General features: G+C 42.4%; 1 long non-coding RNA gene across 1 annotated transcript; it reads left to right on the forward strand.

Annotated features, from left to right (window-relative positions):
- Positions 1-923: 923 nt before the first annotated feature.
- On the forward strand, positions 924-5,281 carry LOC138795418 (uncharacterized). The gene is made up of 4 exons (XR_011363608.1): positions 924-1,336; positions 2,481-2,661; positions 4,827-5,061; positions 5,205-5,281. It is a non-coding gene; the product is annotated as an uncharacterized lncRNA (long non-coding RNA).
- The last annotated feature ends 1,559 nt before the right edge of the window (positions 5,282-6,840 follow it).

A 6,840-nucleotide genomic window follows, 5' to 3' on the forward strand; every position in this document is an offset into this window, starting at 1 on the left:
GCCTCAGAAATCTACACCAGTTCTGAGCTTTGCACAGAAATCTACGACTTTTCACCCAGCCTGTGCGAGGCCCAACTATGATAAATTTCCTCAGGGCCAGTTTCACATGTACTGCATAGTGTACTGCACAATCGGGCTGTGTAATAGACCCAGTAAACGAGCGATCTAGCAGATCAGCGCTCGTTTACAGTTATTATTGGGCCCCCATCGGCCTATGGAATAGCACCCTAACTGCACTGGAGAGGCGCGGAGGAGGAAGGTGACAAACATAGCTTCCTCCTCGGCGTCTCCTGTGCAATAGGGACGTATCAGCTGAATAGATTTGCCTTACCCTTTAAGCAGTGCTGATGGTTGGTGATCTGTAAAATATTATCTCCACCAATGTACCCCAACAGTCGGCTGAGCATACATTTATTCTCAATGGGGAGAAGGGGGGAAGCCACCGCCAGAACCCTCTTGGGACAGCTTATCTCTCTAGAAATTATAGAGGCAGCTGAAATGCAATTGGCTGATACTTATCTTCCCCAACATCTTCTGTAGGGGATGCGTCTGGGTTACCCCTACCCATTCCCCCCCCTTTCACATTTATCCAGATTGTATGACCGGCTTGAATACTGTTGAGCTGACTTGCCAAACTGTTCTTCAGCCGTTAGAAGTCAAATGCAGAGCGTTCAGGTTTGGAGAATGATGCTGAACCCGAACAGTTCGGCAAGTCTGCTCAACACTAGTCATGAAGCAAAGAAGGTATAATCAGATGAGTACCACATACATATATGTAAATGAGGACAAGTGTGCTGTTTTTAGTAAAGTAGCTTCCATCCTTGGACCACTTTTCTTCCCTATGCATCTGATCACTTCCTGGTTTCCTCTGTGAACTGTGACCCTGTGGTTGCCATGCAACAGTGCAGACACTTTCCCACAATCCCCCTTGCTTGCATGTGAAATGAAAACACTAGTGGATGCCCAGTGGGCCGTAACCAAGGCAGCAGGTTATCAAAACAAAGCAGCACATGGGGGATTAGTGAGTCGATAGGTCTGAAATAATACGTTCTAAGTACATTTGAAAGTATCAATTAGCAGACTAGTTTCCTGTGATACAACCCCTTTAATGCCTTTTCTTCAATGTGAAGCCCCGTCCCCTTACTGCGCTTGGTGTCCTCCATAGGAATATACTGTGGCCAGAAAACAAGGGAAGTCATAGTAAAGTAGACTGAATGGTCACATGTTCCTTAACGTTCAGCCATACGATGGATCGGAGAGCCATGTAGAGTGTTCAGAAGGAGGTTTGTCGCCACATAGATGAAGAACAGGCATAGCAGGAATATAGTGGCTATAAGTAAGAGTCCTTTTACACTTAGGCTGCATTCACATTGTGTTTTTGTAATCCATTTATTCATCTTTTGTATGCAAAAAAAAAGGATAAAAAAAAAAAACCTGATGTATTTGTTTGCATCCATTATAATCCATTTCCCATTGACTTCAACGATAAAAAATGGACCAAAACACATCCGTTTTTCTTTCACATAAATAAAAATGTGGCCAAGTAGCATATAAGGCTATGTTTACACACATTATTTTTGCTCAGTATGTTGCAACCAAAACCAAGAGTGGAGTGAAAACACAGAAGGGCTATGCTCACACACTGTTGTAATTGAGTGGCTGGCCGTCATCTACTGGCAAATAATGGCCATTATTTTAAAACAAATGCCATTGTCTTGAAATAATGGCGGTTATTTGCCATTAAATGACGGGCAGCCACTTAATTACAACAGTGTGTTAGCATAGCCCTTCTGTGTTTTCAATCCATTCCTGGTTTTGGTTGAAAAATACTGAGTAGTGATGAGCAAATCTACAGTAGGAACACAGTAGGTGCTTGGAAAAAAAGTGATCCAGTCCTGGTTAACTGTGAGAAGTTTCCCAGGACTGGATCCATTTTTTTTTCCAGCACCTGGGGAGGAGGGGACGTTGTTCTTACACAGTGTGAACATCGCCATAAAGTAATTTTTTAGCATTAAAGAGGACCTGTTAGTGTTGCTAAGGTTGTGGAGCCTGGCATACTCAACCCTCCCTGCAAGTCCAACTCCTGGAAACGGTCACAGGGTGGAGAAATCACGGCCCGAAGCTGAGCACATGCGTTATGCAGATCATTAGAGATGAGTCCAACATCCATAGAAAATGACTGCTTCAGTCTTTTTTTATGAAAGTCGGACTCATCTCTATTGATTTGCAATGGGGGTGTTGTCAGCCGGGCTCCGCCATCTTAGCCGGGCTGATAGGTTCCCTTTAAGTACAAAACAATTTACTGTGTGATTTAGGACACTGCTACTGAGGAGGGGGTTAAAATCAAATGTTTTCTAAAAATAATAAATGATCATACCTTTGGCAGCTTTGTGATACACTTGATTAAAAACATTGTTAGATTTAAAAAAAAACGCCACTTTTTGGACCTATATAATGATATTTTTACTTTCATTTTACAGTGTGTGAACCCGGCCTAAGCACTTCCTTTATATTTTCCGTTCCTTTTTTTTTTTTTTAACCCATTTCTGGCTTTTGCTCAAGAAACCGCCACACATTTATAATTCTGCAATATTTCCGGATACCAAAGAGCAGTGCATTGTGGGAGCCCGAGCTCTGTTCACATTGTGCCTTTAATTGGAGGTATATGTCATAACATTATGCTGAAATGAAACATGCACATACTCACAGCGAAGTTCATAGGTCACACGATGTCTGTGAAGTACAGAAAACCACTAAGGAGGAAGCAGCAGAATATTTAGTTTCACTTACAGTGTGAATGGTAAAGAGGACACATAGAGCAGTATCAATGCAGAATAAATAAAGCGAAGGATTAAAGTTAAAGTTACACAGTATTTTAGGTAGATTTTAATCGTGATACGTCTAAAGTGAAAGGGGAAGATGGTAGAGGTAAAGAATATTGCCCTATAGCTGCCCAAACTGCAACACTATAGAAAATACTCTGCACAAAAGGAACATATAACCACGTCCTATAACACTAACTGAAACACTATAGAAAATACTCTGCACAAAAGAAACATATAACCACGTCCTATAACACTAACTGAAACACTATAGAAAATACTCTGCACAAAAGGAACATATAACCACGTCCTATAACACTAACTGGAACACTATAGGCTGTTAGGCTGTTTCCACATAGAAACAGCAGCCGTTCTGCATGAATGACCGTTGTTTAACACTACCTACGGACGGAATTAAGGATTTTGGCCGTAGGTAGCGTTAAACAACACTCTGTCACCTGGAACGGCCGTTGTTTATACAGCAAGGGAACATAGCCTAAATCTGTGTTACAGGCCTCATCCAGAGGGCCATCCTATATGGTTTCAAACTGCTGACACTGTTAGATAGCTGTTAGGACACAGAGATACATGGCACCTTTCATATATCCAGGAGAATGTAAAAAAATGCATTTATTCCCTAATATAAAAAAAATTAAAGAGGCTTCTCCAAGCTGAAATCCCTCCTCTCTGTCCCCTTCCTGTTTGATTGACACCTGGAAGCTGAGTCCCAATAAGGTTAAAGGGAAACTCACCCTGAAAATGCTACCTAAACTATCGGCATTATAGAGCAGAAGTTGCTGAGCAGATTGATATATATCTTTATGGGAAAAGCTTTATGTATAACTTGTAAGTTATTGATTAAAAACCTGCTAAAAAGTCCAGTCTATTGAGTGACTCCGCCCACTGGACTCCTTAACACAGAATGATCAGGGATTTCAATCAGCAAGTTACAAGGTATGCCGAATCTTTTCCCAAAAAGATATATATCAATCTGCTCAGCTCTTCCTGCTCTATATCATGATGGCGATAGATTAGATCGCATTGTCTTGGTGACAAGTTTCCTTTAAGGTATGGGAGGGGGGAGTAAGGAGATGTTACAGCTTGCAGCTCAGGAAAGCCTCTGACTCTATAAGGCTACAAAGACACAGAGTGGATCCGCTGCGGATCCCTGCCCTGTAATGTCTATGGGAAGCCATACTCGCAGCAGGATGGACACCCTGAAGCAAGTATGTCAGTAGACCACCCCGTTAACCCCTCCGTGATCCACCTTGCTTCGGGGGTTCCCTGCTAGACGTCCCGCTTAGCCAATCAGTGTGCTGCGGGGGTTAACGGGGTGTCTCCTGATATACTCACGAGTATGGCACCCATAGACATTACAGGGCAGGGATCCGCCCTGTACCCTTAAAGTGCTTCTCAATTCCAGTCTTCAGGCCTCACCAACAGGTCATGTTTTAAGGATATCCCATACAAAGAGCACCTGTGATAATACCTGATGCACTTGGTATAATTATATCACCTGTGAAATACTAAGGAAATCCTGGAATTGAGAATCACTGCTCTATAATATGCCCAAGCACAGAAAAGAAATGATTGGGATGGTCTAATCAACATGTTATAGAGTTTAAAGGGGTACTCTGGGAAAAAATTCTAATCAACTGGAACCAGATTGTTATACAGATTCTTACTCAAGTCTTCTAGTACTTATCAGCTACTGTGTGTCTTGCAGGAAGTGGTGTATTCTCTGACATAATGCTCTCTGCTGCCACCTCTGTCCATGTCAGGAACTGTCCAGAGCAGCAGCAAATCCCCACAGAAAACCTCTCCTGCTCTGGACAGTTCCTGACATGGCAGAGAGCACTGTGTCAGACTGTAAAGACTATACCATTTCCTGCAGGACACACAGCAGCTGATAAGTAATGGAAGATTTGAGTTTTTTAAAGAGAAGTAAGAATCTGTATAACAATTTGGCACCAGTTGATTAAAAAAAAAAACTTTTTTCCTCAGGGTTCCCTTTCTTGTGATGTTAGTAGAGTAAATGTCATCAGATCTCAATCTAATTGACCATATATTAAATGCACTGGAAAACGAAATCGGATTTGTGGAGTCCCCACCTGCAAGCTACAGATCTGCTGTAACCATTATGTGCCAAATGCTACAGAACATCGTCAGAGGTCTTGTGGAGTCCATGCATTTCCGGTCAGAGCTGTTATAGTGGCACCAGGAGGACCTACAATATTAGGTAGGTACAGTAGTTTCGTCTTGTGTCTGTCTACAGCCAGAATACTGATATCCACATATTAAAAAATCAGACTTTCAATCAAAAAAATCTGCATAAATAATAAATAAATTGTAAAAAAAGCTTCTTTTTTATGGACTTTCCAGGAACGTACAGATAGTCGGCCGTTCTGCTGTGGGATACGTTGGCATCTTATAAACAATCAAAATAACTAGATGAATAAACTTGTTTAAAGCCAATACATTAATACTCGCTCTATGGCTCTGGAACATATCGGGCGAAGGCGGCAGTCTCGCTATATAGACGACCGCTAATGAAGATCATTCTTATTGGCCTGCGATATAACGGATGGCCGTTACGTTCCCATTGTGAGAACACAGCCTATAAATGTGGTCCAGATTGCAATTCCAGCAGCTAACAGCAGAGAGTAGCAGTAGACAGCAGAAGGTGATTTCCCTTTCTCTATGACTTATCACACAAATACACCAAGTACCCGGTCACTCCGCACCAGCAAGTTACATCACAGCAAATCTATAGGAGAAAATTTAATTTAATTTGCAAAATTTGGAAATTGGAAGAAAATTTTAAGAAATTGGAAGTTCTGCATGGGATGGACCCCTAGGTATGGTAAGGTACAGGGCACGCTCATTCCGAATCATATAGCCATAGCTATCTAGTCGTCATAGGGAAATAATTTAAAGCACAATGCAATTTGTAATCTTTCAAGCTGCCCTGAAAATTGGGCGTAAATTTGCTAATATAATAAAGTGCAGCATAGGCTTTTATTAGAGCAGTAAAAACACTCTTATGCCTGATATGTGTATACCTATTTCAATTGATATGACGTATAGGTTGTTTCCCATGATGCCTCTGGCTTGGCAGGTGGGTTAGAGTCTTATCATTGCACTTGCTCTGACTGAAGTGCAGAAAGTGATAATTCACCGACAAAAACTTCTGTCCCTTGTCTCACACTACACAGCGTCATGTGAGATCTGTTTACTTTTCTTCCTGTTAGCTATTATATAAAGGAGAGATCAGTCAAGATATATTACACCCAGGGGCAGATTATCTGCACCTTGGGCCCCGGGCTGTCCACCCAACCTGGAAACCGGAATCAAATAACAGCACCAGAAAGATTATGGAACACAGCAATGGACTTCTTGTATTATCAACAGGTACCAGTGGCTTGGGGTGCGTTAATGGGGGGCCGGGGGTCACAGATTTCATTCAACATAGGTAAGACAATTGTTTATGCATTATGAGGCTATGTTCATACTATGTATGAGACCAGCCGTTCGACCAAACGGCCGGTCTCTAAGAAGATCATCCCAGCTGGTACTGCAGTACCTGCTGAATGATCTTTCCATCCGCAGAGTACTGATGCGGGCACATCTGTGTGCGCCCACATCAGAATTCCCCACTGCACACTATTGAGCGTGCGGCCACAGCCGCTCGCTCCACAGTGTGCACTGACAGGGTTTTGTTTTGACATGTCAGTTTTCTACAGCGCCGCGAGAGATCCCGGCCGCAGCGTATGCTATGTGTATACGCTTTGGCCGGGATTCCATAGAGGGCAGGTAATGTATATTTTCGTATTAATCACGCCCGTTGTTGCAATCGGCAACAACGGTCGTACTTTTACGAAAATATACCTTGTGTGAGCATGGCCTGACGCTGTATACCGCCATACTGTTACTGGCCAAATCCTGCATACTGAGACCAATATGACTAATAATAACAGCATACACTGGGCAAATATCCAGTCCAGTATCCAAATCCAGT

This window comes from Dendropsophus ebraccatus, chromosome 6 (assembly GCF_027789765.1).
Source record: "Dendropsophus ebraccatus isolate aDenEbr1 chromosome 6, aDenEbr1.pat, whole genome shotgun sequence".
Classification (NCBI taxonomy): Eukaryota; Metazoa; Chordata; class Amphibia; order Anura; family Hylidae; genus Dendropsophus; species Dendropsophus ebraccatus.